Source organism: Protopterus annectens, chromosome 1.part1 (genome assembly GCF_019279795.1).
Source record: "Protopterus annectens isolate FY-2018-M chromosome 1.part1, PAN1.0, whole genome shotgun sequence".
NCBI lineage: Eukaryota > Metazoa > Chordata > Ceratodontiformes > Protopteridae > Protopterus > Protopterus annectens.
In genome coordinates, this window is record NC_056726.1 from 1,875,018,188 (window position 1) to 1,875,041,919 (window position 23,732).

A 23,732-nucleotide genomic window follows, 5' to 3' on the forward strand; every position below is an offset into this window, starting at 1 on the left:
TAGTGATTCTTTATTTAGTCCCTCTCAGGCACTGTGTGCGCAGAAAGCGTTTCACAGTATTTTTGTCTTAAAATGTACTAGTTAGTGTTCTAATACAGTGATAGTTACAAATACATCACGTCCCTTAGGGTAACAGAGTTAGTGGTGATCTTCATATTGATCACTGCTGCACTGGCCTTAGCTATATGGGTTATATCCTACCAAGGATGTAACAGCCAAACAGTTTCCATAGCTTCAGGGCACCTTCCACAGGCCCAAACTGTCAAGCATCTCAAGCTGAGTTGACTAAAAGACATGTTTGGGTGCGAAGCCCTTCAGAGCTCTACTGCCACCAAAGAATGTACTCCTCTGAGGCTTTTGTGGATCAAAGGTCAGCTTGTGCTTTCCTGACCTAGGCAGATAAGTTCCCTTTTGGGGTAAAACCTTCATTTTCTTATTTTTTTAATGGTGTTTTATTTCTTTCTTCTTCAGGAAAGTTTGTTTTTTAAGGTAGGAGTGTTGTGTTTTAATGGGTTGTCTCAAGAATGTAACATAATTTTAAACAGAGCACTCATTGTTTCTGTCACTTTCAAAGTACTGTTATCTAACTGATAAACTATTTTCTGTAGAGAAGTTGTTTATTTTAAGGTTGTGGGGTTGCCATAACATTTGAAAGGGCTTTTTATTGTTTTTTCTGTCAAAAAAAGTAACTTTTGGGGACTGGTAGTTTTACTGACATTGTTGCTTGTCTTCCGCAGGATAGAGGCACCATTTTCAGTTTGATCATAGAACATATTGTCACTTCCATGGTCAGTCCTTCTTTCCGCCAAAAAAGAAAAAGTTAAGTAAACAGACTGTCACCACACCAAGGTAGCAATTTGCTTCAGCAGTAGGAGGGGTGGCTCTACTGTGGCCATTTATTGTACCTGAGACCACTCATCTTTTACCCCAGATCCCTCTGGTGTTGTAATACCTACAGCCTATATTGACCCAGGGGTTAGCCATGTCTTTGTGGCTGTCGGAGTCTCTGGGCAAGGGAGAACCACTCTTATTGGTCCTGCGAGAGGGGACAGGGTAGGTTTCCCTGTTGTATCAGAATGTTGTGCCCATCCCTAAGTAAGAAGCAGCTACCATTAGTAACACAGTTGGCCCTGTTTTCCTGTCAGAAAGAAACAGAAAACCCAGCATGTGTCTTCTCCTTCTCAAATTCTTTAGAATGGATAGGTAACTGGGAATGGCCCAGGGTTTGATTCAGGCTACTAATCTTTCTTGTAGAGTAGCTTCCAGTAAGGGATCCCTCCTTTCCTGAAGAGACACAAAGATTCTGAATCTGAACAGTAGATGCAGGGATGGATTCAGGGTTTTGTTCTCAGATTTCTAATTCAGACTTGAAAAGTGCTCTCTTTCTGATTCTCCTTGTGGGAGTATCTCTTTCCTTGAGACTATTGCTTGAATGTCCTAATGTTTTCACTGAGAGAACACTGATGTTTTTCAGTCCCTCAAAAAATGCTAAAAGTTACAGAAGGATTTTCCAGTACCTACACCCATTCCTGCTGTTCTGTCTGCATTAAAGGATGTGTATCTTACTGCCTGCACTTTTTCTGATAGTCAGCCATATGGCCCTGTGTAGGCAGATAGGATGTACAAAGTTCCTCTGCCTTTTAAGTTTTTATACACTATTTCCAAACTTGACCCAGCAGCTACAGCTTTATTTGACTCCTCTGCTGCTCAGCATTTAGTCAGTTCCAATACTACTCTTTCTAATAAGGTATGGGGGAAAAGTGTATACTTCTGCAACTTTGAATCTCAGAATTTTAAATTGTCAGGCTCATATGTTAAATTTTTTCTGAGATATTGTGGGAGTATGAGGAGTGTTTTATCTGCGTTTTCTTCTTGTGAAGAAAAATCTCCTTTAAATAGGTTCATAGGTTATTAGGCTAGAGGCCCCTAGAGCCTTTACAAGCCTAGCCATGTTAATCCCAAATATCCCCATTATTTTTTCTTTTTTTGGGGGGATAGTTTGCAGAGCAAATTTATGAGCAGAGCGGGTCTGTGATCAACACTGGCTACCCCTGTCTATGAGGGAAATGGGTGCCCAGGGGAGAATTTGTGGACTCCCATCCAATTATCTGGGTTGCATTTGAATAGACAACGTACTTATCTTTGCAAAGTCTTTCAAAATGTCAGGAATTTCTGTCTTCTCTTGGTGAGACATCCCTTCTCAAGCTGGGATTCCAAGAAAACATTCAAAAGTCTTGCATGACTCCCTCACAAGGAATTGTGTCCGTGAAATGTCAACCAGACATCACAATTCAAATAAATTTTCTTCCTTAGTAAAAATAGATCTTTATTTAGATCTGTTTCCAAGGTTTTCCACTCAGATTTCAGTCAGTGAGAGGGAATACTTCAGGATTTTGGGTCTCATGGCATCAATGATTCTCATGATATCCCTAGCAAGACTCCACATGAGAAAGATGCATTGGTATCTGGAATCTCTTTGTTCCCAGCATCAACACCTTTTATCTTTTCACATCCCAGTACTGGAGTTTGTCAGAAGAGAAATCACTTGGTGGAGCCAACAGATATCCTTCTATCAAGGTCTCTTTTTCTCCCACCATCCTGCTCCAAAGCAGTCAGTCACCACAGATGCTTCAGACTTTGCTTGGGGAACAGTTTCAGGAGAGATAAAAGTGCAGGGGGTGTGGAACAACTGTGACGGATGCAAGCACATAAATGTCTAAGAGATGCTTGCACTAATCAAGGCACTCAATTCTCTGGACCATCTTTGGTGTTTGGTACTTCAAGTAGTTACAGACAATATCACAGTGATGTGGTACATCAACAAGCAAGGGGGGAACCAGGTTGTAGTCCCTTTGCAGGTATGCCATGTTAGCTTGGGGTATAGCTTCACACGACAGGCTCACTCTACAGGCATCCTACATTTCATCAGTGCAAAATTGTGTGGCAGACATACTGAGCAGGACCAGGGCAGACCCACGCGAATGGAGGCTACATCAAGTGGTCTTCCAGGGTTTGATCCATCATTGGGGAGTTCCTCAAGTCGATCTCGGTTTGCCTCCTCCTGGAACAATCAACTTGCACAGTTCTGTTCCAGGACTCCATGCAAGAAGACCTGGAAGGCAGATTTTCTTTTCTTTGGACCGAAATGTTCCTGTATCCTTTTCCACTAATATCCAGGGTGGATCCCTCAGGATCATTGTGGTAACTTCCTCCTGGCCAAGACAACTTTGGCGCTTTCTTATTTTGGAAATGGCCAGGGGTAACAACAATAAACTTCCTCTCAGAGTGGATCTACTCATAGAAGAACAGAGGTGTTTGACACACCCCAACATCAGTCATCTTTGGTTGGCTGCCTGGATGATGGGGCCTTAATTCCTTTTAGGCAGCTGTTTTCCGAGGACGTGCAGCAGGTACTAATGTAGGCAAGAAAGCCTGCTATTAGAAAATCATATATTAGCAAATGGAAAAAGGTTTTCTAGTTGGTGCCAGCAACATAACCAGAACCCATTCAGGGCTATTTGTTCTCTGGTTTTATAATGTTTGTGAGTTACTTTCCTGGGGCCTTTTTTTATTCCTCTTTTAAGATTAATTTTTCAGCCATTTCAGCATGTCTGCCCATGGATCCTTCTCTTTTAAGGCAGTCACATGTCAAAATGTTTTTGAAAAGAGTTTTGCTTAAGCAGACTCCAAGTAAACCATTGGGTCCCTCCTTACAATCTTAATTTTGTTAGAAAAATTAACCCTTGTTCCATTTAACCAGCTAATTTGGCTGAATTGAGGTTTTTAACATGGAAAACATGTTTTATTGATTGCTCTGTAAAAAGGGTATTTGAGTTGCAAGCACTTATGGTGAGTCACCCCTACCTCATTTTCCACAAGGACAATGTTTGTTTCTGAACTAAACCTTTTTTTATACCTCAAGTAGTATCAGTTTGCTTTAAGTCAAACTTATCACCTCATTTTCTTTTTTGAACCTGAGGAAGAAAGGATGCTCCCTACCTTGGATGTCCACAAACAACTTTGGTACTATGTTGACATAACTAAATCTTTCTGATCATTGGATCAGTTAATTTCTTGTGAAGGTAAGAAGGGACAGCCAGTGTCAAAAGCAGACAATTCCCAAATGGTTGCCTAAGGCTATTACCTTTTGTTTTACTCACCATGACAAATCTGTTCCAGGCAGGGTCAAGGCATACTCTATAAGGACCTTTGCTTATTCTATGGCATTTTGGAAAGGGTTGAATTCTAGAAGCTGCTACTTGGTCCTCTGTACATTCTTTGCAAAGCATTATAAACTAGAATACTTCTGTAGGTCTAGGACATGCTTTGCTAGGACCATTCTCCAGGTTCACCTGGATCCTTCTCCTTCCGCCTTCCAAATATAGTTAGCTATGGTAATCTACCCATATAGCTAAGGCTTCTACAGTGGTCGTCAATATGAAGAACATAGTACAGTTGTGTAAGATGAACTTATTGTAACAGTAGATGTTCAGATGCTCACTGCTGCATTTATTTTTTGTTATTCCTAGCCATGTCCTTTCTGGGCTCAGCTTTCCTCTCTGCTGACAAGAAGGCTCTGATGGGCTTCCTGCCCAAAGTTGTCTTCGTCAGCCCAGTTCAAACTGCTTGACAGTTTGGGTGTGTGGAAGGTGCCCTGAAACATTGGAAACTGTCCAGCTATTGTATCCTTAGCAGGATATAACCCATATACCTAAAGCTATTGCAGCACTGATCAGTCAAATATCTGCTATCGTAAGTTCAACTTGCACAACTGTACTTTCATTACTGTGGCAAGTAAGCACACTTCTAATACATTTTCTCATCTGTTTTACTAATGTTGACCTGAAGGAGGCTGGAAAGTATTCTGGCATTCTCAGATTATCTTTTCAGCTCCTGTATTCAATTTTGCAAATGGAAAGGTGCTAAAAATTACCAAGAAAACGAAGAACCCGTGTGGCCAGTCTGTGCTATGCCTTACTTGCACAATAGTGGAGAATGATAAAGCTGTGACTGAAGCCCTGATAGCTTAAGATCAGTTATCAGCCCGAGTGCTGAAGAGTCTTGTGAGAGGGAGGATGGAAATTCATGGTAGACACAGGCTTTCTCTCATCCTGGGAGAGAAATAGCAGCTTAGTCTGCTGCAAAACCACCAGTGTAAGACCATTCTTATGATTTATTAAGACATTTGGTTTTCTGTTTGCTGTGTTTGTTGATTTCTCTTGTCTTTTGTATGTTCTGCTTTTCTCCCATGTCACAAAAGTATGCTGTAGGTGAATTGGGGATCCTGCAAATTGTACATAGCTGTGCTTACTGTGTGTGTGTGTATGCTTGGTGCACACATTTTTGTCCCACAGACTGGCATTCTTTAAGGGATTGAATTCACTGCCTTGCCCTCACTGTGGCTGTGGTTACTCCATTTACCTGCTCTGGATAAAGAAGGTAATCACTGAATGAGTAAATTATTGCTTCTGCTAGGAACATTATGAGTAGTGCTGACTTTGACTAGGTAGTCCAAGCATACCACTCAATCTGTAGATATTGAAAATGGGTACAAAGGCCCTTGAAAAGTAGGTACATCCATGCAAAAAAATCTGGACATGTAATTCACATAAATATGAATAACACAACTCTTACTGCTTCCAATACAAATGTGAGAAACTACTCAGAAATATGTTGAAATATCAGTGAGTGACAAAAATGATGAAAAAATCTAAGCGTATAATTAAAGATAGTGTAAAATGTGTAGATTTTAATTAACTGTATTTTAAAATTCTACCAGGCAAGGACATTTATTTTTGTTGCTAAAAAAGATGCAAGATGTGTCTCCTCTTTCTTTAGATTATTGGTGCCACTAGTATGTTGGCTGTTTAGTGTGGTTCTCTACATACTAGATAGATTCAGAATTCACATGTGATGAGAAGGAATTCAGACAATTGTGTAAAGGGTTAAATGAAGCCTGAAAATAGGGACATACCTCCAAAAATAGGTATGTCATGTGCAGGTATACATCACACCTGAAAGTAGATATGCTCCTCCAAACTAGGGACGCTTGAGAGGTCTGAGTGCAAAAGTCAGCTAGTAAAAGAAATTTCCATTGTGATGTTTTTCAGGAGATCATTGTGAGTGAGAGAAATGCCTGTGATGTAGTGCCTTCCTGTGTGTGTGTGTGTGTGTGTGTGTGTGCGCGCGTGCATGTCAGTGTTGTTGTTTGAGGGACATGGCAGTGAAATCTCTGAAAAGAGAAGGTCCTGTTTTTTTCAGAAGATAATTTTTTTCCATAAGAGGAGGATTTCTGTGAGACCCACCCTGTATGAATAACCAAATTTGAGGATAGTGAAGAAGCAAGGGAGCAGTGACCGCATTCAAAATGAAAAGTAAGTGGAGACCTAGGAACAATGTACCAGAAGGGAAAATAGCTTGTTTCTCAAAGGAAGTATTTGGAAACATTAGGGTAAAAATGATTTCCAAGAAGTACTGGAAAAGCCAAAGTATAAAGTAAAAAGGGGTAAATGAATTAATCTGCAGAGATACAGAGGATGAATCATAAAACATGACTTGAGTAAATTAGAGTAGATTATGCAGGGTCATTATTTAAAGAAGTTAAATGGGGGGGGGGTCAGTGGAATAAAAACAAAATATTTAAATAAAACAGTGCTGTGAGCAGGTATTTTGATCTGTAAGTATATCTTCTTCTGAAATTTGTAACTGCACATTTCTGAAATCTCTCTTGCTCTGGCACTCAGGGAAGGGAATTTTACAACCCCAGCTACTGTGTTGAAACATCATGTATTTGACTAGCGTGCATTCTCAGCCCTTGCACACTCAATTTCATAGGTAGGTACTAGGCTATTGGCCCTAGGGCCTATACAAGGCTAGCCATAATGATTCCCTGGCTATTGCTTCCCACAAATATTTACTTTCCTGGACCCTTGTCTAGCAGGGCTACTGATGTGATCCCCGGGGTGAATTTCCTATCTCCCATCCAATCGTCAAGTTCCTATTGAAGAGGGCCATTGAGGTGCTCTGCCTGACATGTATGGGCAGCCTATTCCAGAGTATGGAGAGTCTCTGGATCAGGAATCTATCCCTCCAGCATGTTCTATTCATCGTGATGACAAGGTTAAGATCCCTGGAGCGTGTGTCTCGGAGGTATTGGGATTTCTTTGTGTAGCATGTCCAGCAACTCTAGGTTTGACATGGCCTTGTATGTTAAGCAGAGATCACCTCTGAGTAGGTGATATGTGACAGAGTATAGCTGGAGTTTCTTTAGATGGTCAGCAGAAGGCATCTGCTTTAGGCCTGTGATTTTTTTTGTGAGGTATTTCTGTGACCTTTCTAGTTGTTGCAAATGTCTTGTGAGGTACATACCAAATGGGGCATTGTATTCTATAATGGGTCTAATGAGGGATGATTGTAGAGGGACAATGAACTCCTTTTTTCTGGATGAAAAGCCCATAGTGATGAGCTGTGCCACATAGAAGGATTTTGTAACTGTTGTGGCTATGTGTTTATCAAAGGTGAGACCACTGTCCACCTGTGTCCCTAGGTCTGTTATCACACTGTGTGTTTAGTGTACTGCCACCTATGTGGTAGTTAACAGATATGTGTTTTTTCCCACAGGGGACAACTATACATTTTTTGGCATTTAGCTTGAGCCCATGGCTTTGGCACCAGGCATCTGTTTCGGTAAGGCCCTTTTGTACTATATCCACATCATTTGGGGATTCAGTAAAGGCTCCCAGCTTCCAGTCATGTGCAAACTTTGTAAGTCAGAGTCTTTTAGTGTTGGCCTGTTCTTCAGAGAAGTAGATGTCAAACAAGAGTGGTCCCAGGACAGAACTTTGGGTACACCACTTGTCACTTGTCTGGAGCCGAATTTGGAGTCGGCTACTTTTACAGTGCGTGTTCTGTCAGTAAGCCAGTTTGCAACCCATCAAGTGACGTAGGGATTAATGCCCAGCTTAGTAAGTTTATCTATGATTCCAGAGTGGGGGATAGTGTTGAAAGCCTTGGCAAGGTCTGAGTAGGCTGTGTGAACCACCTTACCCTCTTCCATGGCTCTGGAGACTGATTCGAAGAAGTTGATCAGGTTCAGGAGGCAAGATTGGCCCTTCACGAACCCGAACTGGGTGGGGTCCAGTGTTTGAAGGTTGCTAATGTCTTTGTTTATAAGTTCCATGATGATACGTTCCATGGCCTTGCAGATCAGGCTCGTCAGACTGATGGGACGGTAGTTCCTGGGGTCCAAAGTGGATCCCTCCTTGTGGAGTGGGATGACTGTAGCTGTGTGCCACTCTGTGAGCACGAAGCCTGAGGTGAGGCTGTGATTAAACATGACACAAAGGTAAGGTACCAGTTCATTTTGCAGTTCATGCAGTACACAGCCCGGGATGTTGTCTGGTCCCATGGATGCTGTATTTCTTTAATTGTTTTTCATTTTGGTCCTAGTTTACACCATTGAAAGGTTCCGGTGTGAGATGCATGCATAAAAAAAATCTTCAGTGTATTTCTGTCTACTACAGACCAGAAGCTAGGGCATGTGTCAGTACTGTCTATATTGTTTTAGAAATGCATGGCTGGAGACATTGCAGTAAGATCAAGCACAAGTATGAGCCTAGCATTGAGCAGCATTTTACCTTCTCCAAGGATGATGCCGCAATATGAACAAAAGATGAATAACTTTAATAATTGGCTTAGTTTCTGGTGTCATTCTAAGGGGGTGCAATATTTGTCAGCATGGAAGGATATGGTCAACAGGCCATGATGCTTTGCCAGCGATGGTCTGCATCTCTCACCTCTGGGCTTTCAAATATTAGCTTAGAACATTGTCTGCCCCCATAGTGCCTTTTTTAGGCAATGCCAAACTGAAAGTACTTCCGACGTAGCAAATCTAAACCAAAAACATCTAAAAGTATTACTGCTCAGTGCTAGGAGTTTAAACAAAAGACTTAACTCCCTAGAAGTTGTCTTCACCCTAGAGAATGCTGACGTCTGTCTGGTCACTGAGACATGATTTAAAGCCATGGAAGGCACATTGACGGTGCAAAGTTCCACATTTAGACCAGCTACTACACAGACAAGGACTAAAGGTGGCGGTGTATCAATTTACATCAAAAAGTAATATACCTCAAGGCTGATCAAATAGGGCAATGCACTTGAGCTACTCCATGTTCAGATTACCATAGGCAAAATCCAATACCACTTCCTTGCAAGCTGTAGTCCCCCTCTATGACCCAGGAAACCCATGCCATTTATTTAAATTATTGAAACACTCATTCAAAGATGGCCGCCATTCTATAAGCACTGCAGTACTTCAGCTCTCCAAAGACCAGAGACAAAAATCAACCCTGCGGATGTACATTTGGAGTTAATCAACTAATTGACAGCAATTAATAAACTACTAGAAGTCAGCGATCTTATCGAGGAAAAAAAATTGAAAAAAAATACTTGGTGACAACAGGATTGGAACGGATTGCTTGGTTGATTCTGAACAGAGCACCAAACAAAAGACTGAACTACCTCATTACTGAAACCTTTACTTGGTAATTATCTCTATCTGCAGCATTTCAAAATGTCAAAAGAAGATAAAAATATGGACACTACAACTACTAAAACTAAACTGTCAGCATTACAGTCTCCAGAGAAGGAATCCATATTTAAGAGACAGAAAACATTTAAACAGCAAGAGACTGCAAAAACAGGGGCATCAGCGAAATCTGATCAACAGGTTACGATGGAAGAAATTAAGTCTGCATTATTACCTATACAAGATGCCTTGAAAGACCTAACATCCCAAACACAAACATTTAGTGAGACATGTAATCGGATTCTAACAAGAATGGAGAAAGCGGAAACCAGAATAGCAGCAAATGAAGACAATATAATATTGCTCACTAAAAGATCTGAATCACATGAGGCTGATATTCAAATGATGCAAAACAAAATTCTGGACCTGGAAGCAAGATCAAGACGCAACAACATAATCATCAGAGGGATCCCAGAATCAATCCAATATAATGATCTGACCACTTCTATCATACAAATATTTGAAACATTACTTAAGGACTCTGTGGTTGTTCAGCAAATTGTCATCGAAAGAGCACATAGAGCTTACAGGGATTCCCAAGCTTCAAATACACCAAGACCTGTGTATGTCAAAATATTAAACTTCCAGGATGTGAATAAAATACTTCTAACCATAAAAAAATCTGGTGGATCTATAATGTGGCAAAGTAATTTCTATAACACAGGATTTACCAACACAAATAAGGCAGTCTAGACAAATGCTGGCTCCATACTGTAAGTTTCTAATTGACAAAAACATTAGATTTCAAATGAAATATCCTAACAGTTTAATTTTTACTCTTGATGGCATTAAATACTCTGTAAATACAAAAAAAGAAGCCAGACCTACCTTTTTGAAGCATTTTAAGGCTTTGCCACCGTCTGAAAATTGAACAGTCCATCCTGGCTTCTTCCTGCATTAGAGTGAATGGGAGACTTCATTTACGAGGATCCAAGGCTTCAAAATCCTTTGTGTTCTTCTTTCTTCAGCAGGCCTGGTAATTCTCCGTTTTATCTTTTAATCTCGTCTTCCTAGCTGAAACACGAAGATTCCACGAAGTTTTATGGCTCCAACGAGCGCTCCTGACCCACGAGGCAACAGGAAACAAGGTAAAGGAAGCAGGGGGACCGTTTTGAGCGTGGTGCAGCTGAAAGGTCCGTTTGCGAATTGGTTCCCCCGTCGCGAGCGTGAAGATTCGAAAAATGAACTGCCTGGACTGCTGCAAATGCTGGGAAGAAAGAAGAGCTGCTGTAAATCGAAGCTTTTTGGGACTTATTTGATGCTAAAATGACTGTAAGACGATCAATGAGGTAGTGTGTGTCAGGTAAAGATAAAAATGTATGGTTTAGCTGTTGCTGTATAAGATTCTATGGCTTAGTGGTAAATCCAGGTAATGCAGTCTATTTTTTGTTATTTTTTTTTCCTTTTCATGCTTGTCTTTTAATTTACTGTGTTTTGTCTAGTGCATAAATAAGTATCTTTTAATTTTGATCAGTTTAGGAAAAAAAAAATAGCATAATCAGCAAACAGTAGTAGTAAATGTGTATTATAGGTGATGTTTAACTGTAATGATCTATAAAAATTAAATGCAATATTGTAGGATTGTTTTGAAGATAAATAGCTGACCTAAATAATGGCTTGTTTTAAACAAATGTATAACAACTGTGTGCTTATTAGGTGAACTGTTAGTTAAAAGGTTTTAGAACAAGTAATTATAATGCTAATATATTATTGCTGAATTTAAAGTTTGATAAAAGTGAATTATTTGACATGTCAGGTACAATTAGTTTATATGAATATTGGGGAAATGTACAGAGCTGTAGTTACTTGAGTGCGGTGTTTAGCAGGGAATGTCCAGGTTAGGCTTTGTAGAAGTAGATATAGTTGGTGTAGGTTTTTTGCATGCTATTTTATTGTTAGTTAATAGAATTAGTAGATTAGCTACTTGGGGAATTTTATCCAATGTGAAAAACCTATGTTCATCCTGGTCTGGAGGAATAGTGGATAGGCACTGGGTAGGGATGGGATGGCAGTTTTGCTTCCAAAAAATTCACGAAATACCAACACTTGTCAATTTAAGGTGGAAAACAAAAAATAGATACCATTATTCATCAATTCATAGTTTAGAATGTGGATAATAGATTCCTGGAATGTTAAAGGACTCCAGAACATGAAAAAAAAAGCTGTTTCTGCATCTGTTTTTTAAATCAACAGCAGGTTTTATTCTATTACAAGAAACACATTTGACTAATGACCAGTGGGAAACAATGAAGGACAAGAAATGGATTAGGAAGGTTGTAACGGCGGAAGGGACTACGAATAGTGCTGGGGTGGCAATTATAATCAAGAATCATTTTCAAGGAGAAATTTTGGAGGACAAAATAGACAAAGAAGGCAGATGGTGTTTGGTGGTTCTCAAATCTGAAAGTTTGGATAAGCCGATAGTACTTATATGTGTTTATGCCCCCAATGTGAACCAACATCATTATATAGCTTCAATTTACTCTATTCTACAGTCATATAACAACTGTTACATAGTGATGGGGGGGATTGGAATGCATACCAAGATTCTAAAATTGATAAGTTGGGAGCTTCTACAGCTTTTAATAAGCAGGCAATGGTAGCGTTGAAAGAACTGAGAACGGATTTCAAACTGTATGACCCTTTTAAAACACAAACACATACAAGCAAAGGCAGAAAACTTTACTTTTTATTCTAGCTGCCATAAAATGTGGTCGAGAATTGATTTTTTTTTAATTCCAGAAGTGTTCATTTCACTTGACCCTAGGGTTTCTAATCAAGCTAGACAGCTCTCAGACCATTCTAAGATAACTTTAACTTTAAAGACCGATATTTTGAAAACTAAAAATCATTGTGGATATAATTGGTCCTTAAACCCATACCTATTAACCAAAGAAGATATAGTACAGGAAGTTAAGGAGATACTTAAACAATTAGTATACAATATTCCCCGTAACGAACATCCATTAGATATAGAATGGGCCACAACTAAAACTTTGTTAAGAGGATTATTTATTCAGAAAGCCACTTATTATAAAAAACTGCAAAATAAAGAACAACTGGATTTGGAAACCAAAATACAATTATTGGACCAGGAGCTGATGAGGAACTACACTGAACAAACAGAAAATGAGTTGTTAAGATGTCAGAAAGATCTGTTTCTTATGCACAACAGAAAATTGACACTGTATGAACAAAGAAGTTTAGTTAAATATGCAAATCACATTCAAACTCCCTCGAAAGCATTATCCCGTATTATTAATCAGACGAAATCGACACGATTAATTACCGAAATAAATCATAACAATACGTTATATACTGATAAGTCAGATATCATGAAGATTTTTGAATCAATTTGTAATCAGATATATGGTGAGCAACAAACTCATGTGCATGATAAAGAGAGAAAAGAGTTCTTACAGAAAATTAATTTTCCCAATATTGACAAGGATTCTCATGGAGAATTGACTGCATTGATTACAGATGAGGAAGTTTTAGAGGCAATTAAGAAATTAAAGCCACATAAAGCCCCAGGACCAGATGGTATGACCTCTGAATTTTATAAATCTTTTAGTGGGATTCTGAGCACCGATTTCACAGACCTTTAATCATATCATTTCGAATGGCAGCAATGATCTTCATTTTAATGCTTCAAGAACAATTCTGATATTGAAAGAGAATAGTGATCCCAAAAATCCAGACAATTACAGGCCCATATCACTGTTGAATATTGATATGAAAATCATGACATCTATTCTAGCTAGTAGATTAAAAAAAATAATAAACTTGATAATATCAGAAGAACAGGCGGGGTTTATAGATGGGAGACAGACTACAGACAATACATTAACTCTTCATACATTAATATCTTATGCGAAGTATAAAAATATGAACATATATGCTTTAATAATTGACGCTCAAAAAGCATTCGATAGAGTTAATTTGGCATATTTATTTGAAATATTATCATATTTCAATATCTTTATTTCTACGTTAAGAAATTTATACAAGAATGCATACACTAGTTTATCTATAAAGCATGAATGCTCCAAAAGGATTCAAATTAAAAATGGAACTCGACAGGGATACCCATTGTCTCCCATACTGTTTAATCTGTATTTGGAACCTTTATTTCTTCATATGAAACAAAATGTTTTTTATAACTTTCCTGTACTTCTTGGGATAAAGGTTAGGATGGCTGCTTTTGCAGACGATCTAAATATATACAGTACCACACCGGTGTCGGATACGGAAAAAATACTAACAGCAATACAAACCTTTGAGAAAATTGCTAATTACAAACTAAATTTAAAAAAAAACAAAATATTCCCTCTAAAGACACCTACACCTTTTTCAATGCTACCATTGATAGGACGAGTAAGGACAGAAGAAATAATAAAATATTTGGGGATTGACTTCTCAACTGAAAATAGAGGATTTTTTATCAACAATATTAAGGCAACTGGAGACCGAATAACAATGGATTTGAAAAGATGGAGTAAGTTGAAGCTACCGATGATGGCAAGAGCAGCGATAATAAAAATGAACGTTCTCCCCAGAATGCTTTATATTTTTAGAGCAGCACAACTTAAAATCACAAAATCTTTTTTTAAGCAGTTTCAGATAGGATTGGGGAAATTGCTGTGGGAACCCAGAAAAACGAGAATATCCTATGAGAAACTGATGGCTCCTAAAACGAGGGGGGGGGGGTTGGATTTACCGGATTTTGAGATGTATTATACAGTGATTCAGGCCAATAGGATTTTAAGGGTGTCTTACTTGGACAGTGAAAATAGAAAATGGATACCTAAATGGATACTGCTAAATTATAAACATATAAAAGGAAAGGGAATTAATGTTAAAGCTGTACCATTTTTGAATATAAGAACATTGAGTAAATATGAGTTAATGGAGCACATTAAGATATGGGCAATGGCGACTCAAACTCTGTTTGCCTCCTTGAACCTATTAAAATATATGATGATGTTTCAACTGTTTCATGGGAATCCTAATATGACTATTGGTAATCAACTGATGAAATTTCCATTTATTAAGGATTTAACTGTAAGTGATTTATACCCCTTCTTAGGAGTAGCGGTACAAGATATCTTAAAAGAGATGAATCTTCCCATTTCTTATTTAATTATAATGAGGCAGATAAAAGATCTGGCCATAAATTATTTTAACAGTTCTGAAATTAAAAAAGAGGAACTAGTTATTTCACGTCATCTGTGGGAAGCATTGCAACAAGACAGAAAATACATATCCTCAGCGTATAAAATGGTAAAAGAGAGAAAATATAATAATCATATTCTGTTATCGAAATACTGGAGAGAGAAATTGCCATCCCTAGACGATAGTAAAATAGTAGAGGCATTTAACTTAACATTAAAATCCGTATCACTTCAAAAACTGGTCTTTACTCAATTGATGATATTTAACAATGCGTATTATACCCATCTAACACTTCATAAATTTGATTCAAAAAAGTCACCTAAATGTCCACAGTGTGTAGATCAGACAGCAGACCTGTTACACATGTTCTGGAGTTGCAAGTGCATTTATAAATTATGGAACTCATTAAAGTTGCAGCTACAAAAAATGGGTTACCAAAACTCAACACTCACCTGGGAATTTTTGATTTTACATATTCCACCGGAGAATTTGGACAAAACAAAAAAGATTGTAATTATGAATATTAGTTTACTAATGAAATTATATATAGCCACAAATTGGTTGAACCCAGCACAGACATCGTGGCAAAATTTCAGGCTGTTAGCGATTAAGCATATATTAGCGCATAAATTGTTAATTAGAAATAATAAGAAAAGTATAAACAGTATAAAAATTTGGGAACAAATCTTTAATATTAGCTTAGCGGTTCCTATCCACTTTCCTTTAGGACATTCTGTATGTGTACTAACACATTCTTGGATTAGATAGAAAATGTAGAAATAATACAAATTATTGGCTTGAGTTGGTTCATAATTGTCTATAGTAGATGCTTTTATGTTTATTTTTTCCATTTTCCTGTACTTGATTAATATGATATTTATTCTTAATGTATAATGTGGAAATTCAAAATGGAACTAAAACATTGGAAGCAGTATTGTACATAATGTAAATAGTGTGTGAAATGTATAATGGTTTTGAAAAACAATAAAAACGATTATTGAAAAAAGAAAAAAAAATTATTGAAACACTCACCATCCAACCTAATACCATATTCATGGGTGACTTTAATTGCCTCACTTTTAACTGGGAATCGTAGGTGACACCCAATGTGCAGGCACAGAGATTCCTAGATTTTGTGAACACAAACTCCCTGGACCAGATTGTCAGTATACCAACCAGGGGTGCAACCATACTGGATCCTGGTCCTCACTGATTTAGGAGAATGCTGCACAGCCCCTAGTGTAATGTCATCTCTGGTAAAGTCAGAACACCAAATGGTCTCCTTTGAAGTGAAAATAAAACCTGGACCCCCAACGAACCCTGGTATATTCAGGAACTACTCTAATTCTAACATCCTGCTATAAAGTGATAACCTGGCAAAATTTGTAGATATGAAGACCCCATAAACTCTGAGAACACTGCTGCCTATGCAGAACTGTTAACAGGAACCCTATAAAAGCATGTTAATACCTGCATAGAGGCAGCTGTACCAACCAGGAAGAAGTATGGCGCTGTCTCAAAAACAAGCCACTCTGGTGAATCACAAAATCAGTAGGCTGTATCACAGAAGGAAGAAAATCATGGCAAAACGTAGGAGGTGCAGCACCCAGCAGGATAAAAGCACTGTCATCAAACTAAACAACTCAGAGGACAAATAAAGTCTACCAAAGCCAAATTTGAGGTAAATTTGGCCTCCCAGGCCAAGGACAACCACAAGGCATTCTTTAGCTATATCAGCAACCTCAAAGGCAATACACAATTGTGTGCAGAGCTCACTGTAAGTGACACCACGTATACTGAGCCAGAAGATGTAGCAAATTCAGCTCCACTGTTACCCCCTCTCTCCCTCTCAACCTTCCCTCAGGAAGTAAACTTGTGAAAAGGCACCACAACTAGGCAGAAGCACGAACAAAATGAGGAGTCCCACATACCACCCTTAGGATTCATTGTAACAACCTCAAGTATAAAAAATTGAAAACCAATCCTAGGGGTGGTATGTGGGAAACACTAGTTGAATACAGAGAGTTATACTGGCAGCTAGTGTTGGATTCAGGTAGATACCCAGGGCTTAATGAAATGCTATCCCTAGCACCAGTACTTAAATTAAGATCTGCTAAGCTCTAAAGGGGATTAATTTTCTTTTTAAGTACCTGTATAAATAGAACAAATAGGTTTTTAGTCTGTGATATACAACATTAATTTAGTTTTAGAAGTTATGTGCTGAACATTTATTCAGTACTCAAATTGTATTTTAATGTAGTTTTAAGGTTCACCACTGGAGGGGGATATAATTTCATTTTTTCATTCTATTAGGTTTCAAATATATTACATCAATTACTAGGTTTTAAATTTATTACATCAATTATTATTTCTCATTTGAATGATATATATTTTTTATCTTTTAAGAGTTTTTAGTGCGTGGAAGTTTTACAATATTTATATATGATATTACTGATGTTTTTTAACATTTAGATGGCATACTTTTAATGTGTGAATTAACTTAAATGGCTCTCTTACTGTGATTGGTGGTTTTAAATAGTTTTAAATGTGGGTGTGTGTATATATATGACATTATGGTGATTACAGTTCATTTTCTGATGAAGTTGAAGACAAAAACGTTCTGTTTTACAACGTGCGTTAGTGTGATTTATTAAACTGCTCGTGCTTTCTAGTGCTTCTAGCGTGTGGCCTCCTGATTTTGTTCGTGCTTCTGCCTGGTTGTGGTGCCTTTTCACAAGTTTACTAGTTTGCGTTAGCACCATCTGTCTTTTCATTTTATTTGTTCCCTCAGGAAGTACCATCAAATATAACTTCCCCTGCCTATCACTAGGGAACAGGTTCTTAACACTGTCTCTCTAAGGCCAAAAACACTGCATCAGTGGGCCCAGACAGTATCCCAGGATGCCTTCTAAGTAGCATTAAACATGGCTTATCAGGCCCTCTGGAATTGCTATTTAACTGTAGCCTCCAAAGAGGCTTTGTGCTTCATGAATATAGAACAGCAGCAGTCATCCCTGTGTACAAATGTGTGCCATCTACCTATCCTGGAAACTACAGACCTGTAAGTCTCGCTGCTATTATATGAAAAGCCATGGAAAGAATCATCATGGAAATGATCAATAATAATATAGTAAATCTCCAGACACTAAACCCAACCCAGTTTACTTTCATCAAGGGTGGGTCATGCCTACTGAACCTGGTGGATGTGTTTGAGAAGGTCATCAAAGCAATGGATGAGGACAAAATTGGTCACACTGCTTACCTTGACCTTGCCAAGACATATGACACAATACCCCATTTGGCCTGGCATTTTTGACAAACTCAGGAATTTAGGCACAAACCTGTTTGTCATCCAATGGATAGCCAGCTGGCTCACAGACAGAACCCAGGAAGTTAAAACTGGGGAGTCCATCTGTACAAAGAGGCCACTCACAAGTGGAGTCCCTCAGGGATCAGTCCTTGGACCACTCCTTTTTGGAATTTACTTCTCTTAAGTCAAGGCCAATATCAGTGGTCTCTGGCTGGACCGTGTTTGCAGATGATTGCAAATTATGAGCTGTCATTGAATCCACACTCACACAAATGTTTCCCACGAAGGGCTGACACAGACAAACAACTGGTGTCAGACCCATGGACTAAAACTAAATGCCAAGAAATGCATAATATTATCCTTCGGGAAGGCATCCACCTCTGGTAACTGTCATATTGACAACACACCTCTTAGAGTTGACCCAGTAGTCAGGAACTTGGGGATACATGTAGACTGTAATCTAGCCTTTGACCATACAGTGTCTGCTGTAGTGAGGAAATATTTCTATATTGCACAACTTTAAAAAAAAAAAAAAAAAAAAAAAAAAAAAAAAAAAAAGGATATGGTATTTAGGTCCAAGGAAGTCAATGTTCCACTGTATTCAGTTTTCATTAGACCGATCATGGAGTATATTTCCCCCTTTGGTATGTACCTAACCAGGCATATTCAACAAATGGAATGTCCACTGAGGTTCCTCACTAAAAGAATACAGGGCTTAAGTAAAATGTCCTATGCAGGCCACCTCAAGGCCCTATCCCTGTATCCTGTCTCCTACAAGCTACTGAGGGGAGATCTATATCTGGCATACAGGGCATTGTCCGACCCCCCTCTGATGGACCTCCTGCATATCAGCAAAACAAACGGCGCTAAAATTACGTGTTCTAAAGACTTAAACCTTGCCTATGATATAAATAGGACCTGCAGGAGAGATAGGTATGTATCCCAGAGACTACCCTCTCTCTGGAACAGGCTCCCCATCCATGTGAATTTCAAGTGCAACTTGGGCAATTAGATAAGGAACAGGAAATGTATCCCTGGCTTGACACCTATGTCTCTGATGGACACAGGAAATCTGTAAATGGTTCATCCACCAGGCCCTTGCTAGGAAATGTTTCATCTCCCTACTTACACTTATCAAGGGTACCAGAACTTGTCGGAGATTTGGGATGGATGGCTAGGCTTAAAAAGGCCATTAGCCTTGTTAGACACCTATGAACTACAGTCTGGCCACCTCTAGGAGACCACAAGTGAAGTTTGTGCCTTCATCACCATGGAGAAGATGGGTGTAGGCACCAGACAGAGAGCCATTTGCACTATCTTAGGCCATTGCTAGCCTGATGGGTGAAAGGGAACCAATGACCAAGCATTGACTAAGGCCACCTGTTGCAAGGTTCATCAGTGAAATGGTTCAGGTTCTTCTCAAGTGCTGAGCTTTTCATTGACAAGGGACTGACCTTGTACCTCCTATTGGTTTATAATGAGAGGAGCTTGATATATGCACACCAGGCTGTCACTTTGGGATGTGCATTATTTACTGTTAGCCCTAACCTTCTCCAGCTTTCCAAGACTGAAGCACTCAAAGTAAATGTGCCCAGGTTGTTTACATGGATCACTCTCTTGAGTTCCACAGTGAAGGATTGGTGAATAAACTCTGGATCTCAGAGTCTACACCTAGCTTCTTGCCCACACACCATCACCAGGACAAGACAAACTCACCTGTTATGGCTGAGTATACTCCTGTGGGTCATCCTGATTGAGCCCATTGGTCCTGGCTGGGCATTTTACCTGTGTAGTTTGTGGTGGAATTTGCCATCATGGGTGCACAACACACTTGCAGAGCTCTATTTGATACCTGCCTTCAGTCCTCTTAAGACTTTTCATGACCATGCTCACCATTCATTGTACAGTGCTCTGGGTTTTGGGTCCATATTGTCAGATGTTTGCCTGCTGATTCCCATAATGCTCACTGTCTTGTGCAAAGCTAGCCCATCTGTACTGGAACTAGAGAGAGGGAAATACCCATTTTACATTTAGCCAACCTTTTCCACTGAAAAGGGGATTCTGAGGATTCAGAGCCCGTTGTCAGAGACGTACAAAGATGACTCTCTTCTCATAGTGCCCCTCTGGTTAACAACTCCTTTAGGAACACACTCAAGACTCAAAGGTAACCATGACCTGGTCTGTTGCCTCTCTTTTTTTTTCAGGAATGGTATCTTGAGAGTAAGAATTAAGAGCCTTGGGTGATTCCTTCCTGTTGAATATGTCTGTAAAGATGCTGTTTTTGCAGCCTGGGAACATCATGATTCTAATTCTGATGCCATCTAACTTCATCTGAGTGAAGTGAAAGCCTAAATGTTTATCTTCGAACAGATTCTCCTTTGAAGTGACCTGAGAGAGGCTATTCTATTTCCCTCCTTCTGAGGTGAAATATACTTTGGAACAGGTTTTTTTTCAGAATTCTGAAAGCACATTCTGTAAGTCCCATGTGTATGAAAAACAATATCTTAAATGCTTGAACAGTGAGTGGAAAAGCTCGTTATTCAGACAGATTTGCAGTGTGGCCATCCTCCTGCACTTCTGGTCTCGGGGGGGGGGGGGGGGGGGCTGCTCTCCAGAAGTCTGCGCCAACCATAGTACTAACTCGAGCTTAAGCAAAGTTGGAGGAGGTACCACAGCACTAGACTTGGGGCATGTGTCTCTGCTTACGTATGTGTATTGTATATTGACTTGTTCAGTATTTAAGTTTTCCTCACTCTTCCCTAGTAGATCAGTAGACATGGATATGTACATACCTACTCTCTCTCTGCGGTCTGTTTTTTCTGTGGCATTGTAGCAATTGCCTCCTGTACACTGACAACCCACTTATTCTTAATAAAACAGATACATTATGCAAGAGGTATAAATACATTTTAACGCTGGAGGCAAAAAACTTTCATACCACCAAAACTAGTCGTATAGAGGTTGTCAGTGACACTTGCACCATGCCTACTGCACAAGGTAAAGACTCTACATCTACAAATAAAACTGCTTATGCTGAAGCACTTGAGGTAACCTTCCTAAAACAGTAATACCTCCTGCTCATTACAATCAAAGAAAGGGTCCTCGGCCATCACGTAAACACTGTGTGAAAACACCACCTGCAACTACACATAGTAGCGCTGTATCCAATGCCTCCACTGCCAAGTCCTTAAGGCAAACCAGCACACAGCCAAATTTCCTGATTATTGGTGATTCTGTAGTGGGGCACAACAGATGTCCCCCTCACCAGACTGAGTAAGGAGAGAGTTACAGTTAGCTGCCTTTCTGGGGCTAGGATCTGCAAAGTCTCAGCTACTGGTGGATGACTCTTCTGTGACTGCTCTTGGTTTCTCGGACCGCTCATCTTTTTTCCCCTTAGTTTGAGACCTTCTGAGTTGTAGCAGCTGATGCGGATCTGTCTGCAAGCCCAGATGCAGTTAGGTGTAATTTCTTTTGGCTTTGGCTTCATTGAATTTGTTTACTTAGGGCCCGATGGCTTGGCAGTTCCCAGAGCTGGTTGTCTTACCACCAGTGGGGTCTGATCTGAAAGTTTGGTGAATTTCGACTCCCAGCCCTATCTTGACCTACTCAACTCTGGCTGTCTGGAGCCAAGCAGAACCTTGAGGACCAGGGTTGCTAGGTCAAGTTCGATGATTTGGGTTTCCAGATCTTCCCTCCCTCTCGGTGCTTTGCCTCTCGACATCTCAGCTCTGGTCTCAGTGTTGGGACAGATGGGAGTGGTTCTGGAGTTTAGTATGCCCTTGGAGTCTTCGGATTCAGGGCACTCTCTTCGGGCTGCCAGCATCAGCCTGTGACGTTGATATCATAGAGAAGATGTTCTCCCTCCTGGAGATGGAGTGGTCTGTCCCTCCCCCCCTTTCCTGTGTCTGCAGATTCACATCAACCTGCTCTAGTACAACCCATTTCAGCTAGCCTCCAGGGCCCCAAGTGCCTTCCACCCCCCCGATGTGAATTATCCTGGATAGGAAGGTCTTGACAAGAGGCACTGCAAAAGGAAGCAGCTAGATTCCCCAGGGGAACCTCCTCAAAGGAGGAGAGGGGTCCCCAAAATCCCCCCATGAGAATGCCTGTTTTAGCAACTGAAGCCTGCTCTCCAGCGAAGTCTGTGTTTCTGGAGGCTTTCGGGGTGGGTCATTCCACATCCTGGGTTGTTCTCCCTCCAGACACCATCATCATTCTCCTGCTCAGCTTGTTGCCAGCAGATGTGCAGCTTAGAAATTATATTGATGTATAGAAAGTGTTACCAGATTTGGAGTATTTTCCTGATTGTGCCTTCCATACACTTAAAGCCTCTTGAATGGCACGGACAGAACTTTATAACAAAAATATTTTTCTTGGAATGCTTAATCAATAAACTGGAATCTTTACATATGTTGTTGTGTCTTTCGGCTTTTTCCGGTTAGGGGTCGCCACAGCGGAACTCCGGTCTGCTAATGATTGGCAGTAGATTTTTACGTGCCGAGTTGCCATCCCTGATGCACAACCTTCAACGAAGGTACACCCATTCACGCATGTCTCCAGACAGAAGACGCTTTAGCTGAGAATCGAATAGGACATCTTACTGTAAGGCGACAGCGCTACCGCAGCACCACGGAATCTTTATATATATTGTGGCAAAATTTGATTGTAACCTCCAGTCTTTGAGAGGAATAGTTGCAGACAGAACTGTAGACAGCAAGTAAAGTAGAAGTATTGTTCTGGAAAGCATGATTCGGTTAACAGACTGGTATGGAGAGGCTGGTCTTCTTTTCTTTGATGTGTATCACTTAATAGCTTGTCCTCAGACCTTTGCAGAAATAGAATTCACAAGTTATTTCATACTACTATAATGGCATATTTTTTTGAATTTCCTGATAAAATGGGTATTTTAGCATCTGCTACATTGAGTATACCAACATAAAACTAAAAATAAAATGAAGCTAAACACTGAAGCATAGTGAAATAATTTAAAACATTATTATGCAGTAAATAGTTGAAAAATGTATGAAAAGTTGACATCAGCAGTTAGTCATTCTCTTCGTATGTGTACATACTTTTATTTTCATATATTTTGTTGATTAGCAGGTCTGTTGGAGCCATAGTCCTTTATGGTATATAAGCCCAGGTATCTAGCCTGTCAGTGTAGCATTATGTGGCTGTACAAAGGACAATACATTGTACAGTCATAGGACAATACATTGTACAGTCATATTATGTAACAGAGTGAGAACAGTAGAAATGAAGTTGTAATATACGAAAGATATTCCAATACCACACTATTTGGATATCAAAAGTCCAAAACAAGTGTGAAAGACATTAGGCTCTATACTTCTGTACATTAAGCAGATATTATTGCTAAAAAGTAGGTTATGCAGAAATAGAATCAGTTGTGTTTACAGGGGTGGTCTGTTTTTTGGATATGCATCTGATTGTTGATATCTGATTGGATTTGCTCTACAACTGCAGGAATACAACCACCTTGGTAAGCATGATTTAATGCCAGTAATCAGGCCTGTTGCAGGCCTCTGATGAGTAGGTCCCACCCTACATGCAGTGCCCCACCAGGATTTAGGCTCAATCACCCATGCTCCACTATCATTTGCTTTTCTTGCATTTTGGGTGAATTTTGAATACATCTGCTGG

At 39.6% G+C, this 23,732-nt stretch overlaps 1 protein-coding gene across 11 annotated transcripts in view; it reads left to right on the plus strand.

Annotated features, from left to right (window-relative positions):
- LOC122812836 (protein 4.1-like) overlaps positions 1-23,732 on the plus strand; it is a gene marked incomplete at its 3' end in the record, with an annotated part of 3,376,257 nt that overhangs the window by 2,710,251 nt on the left and 642,274 nt on the right.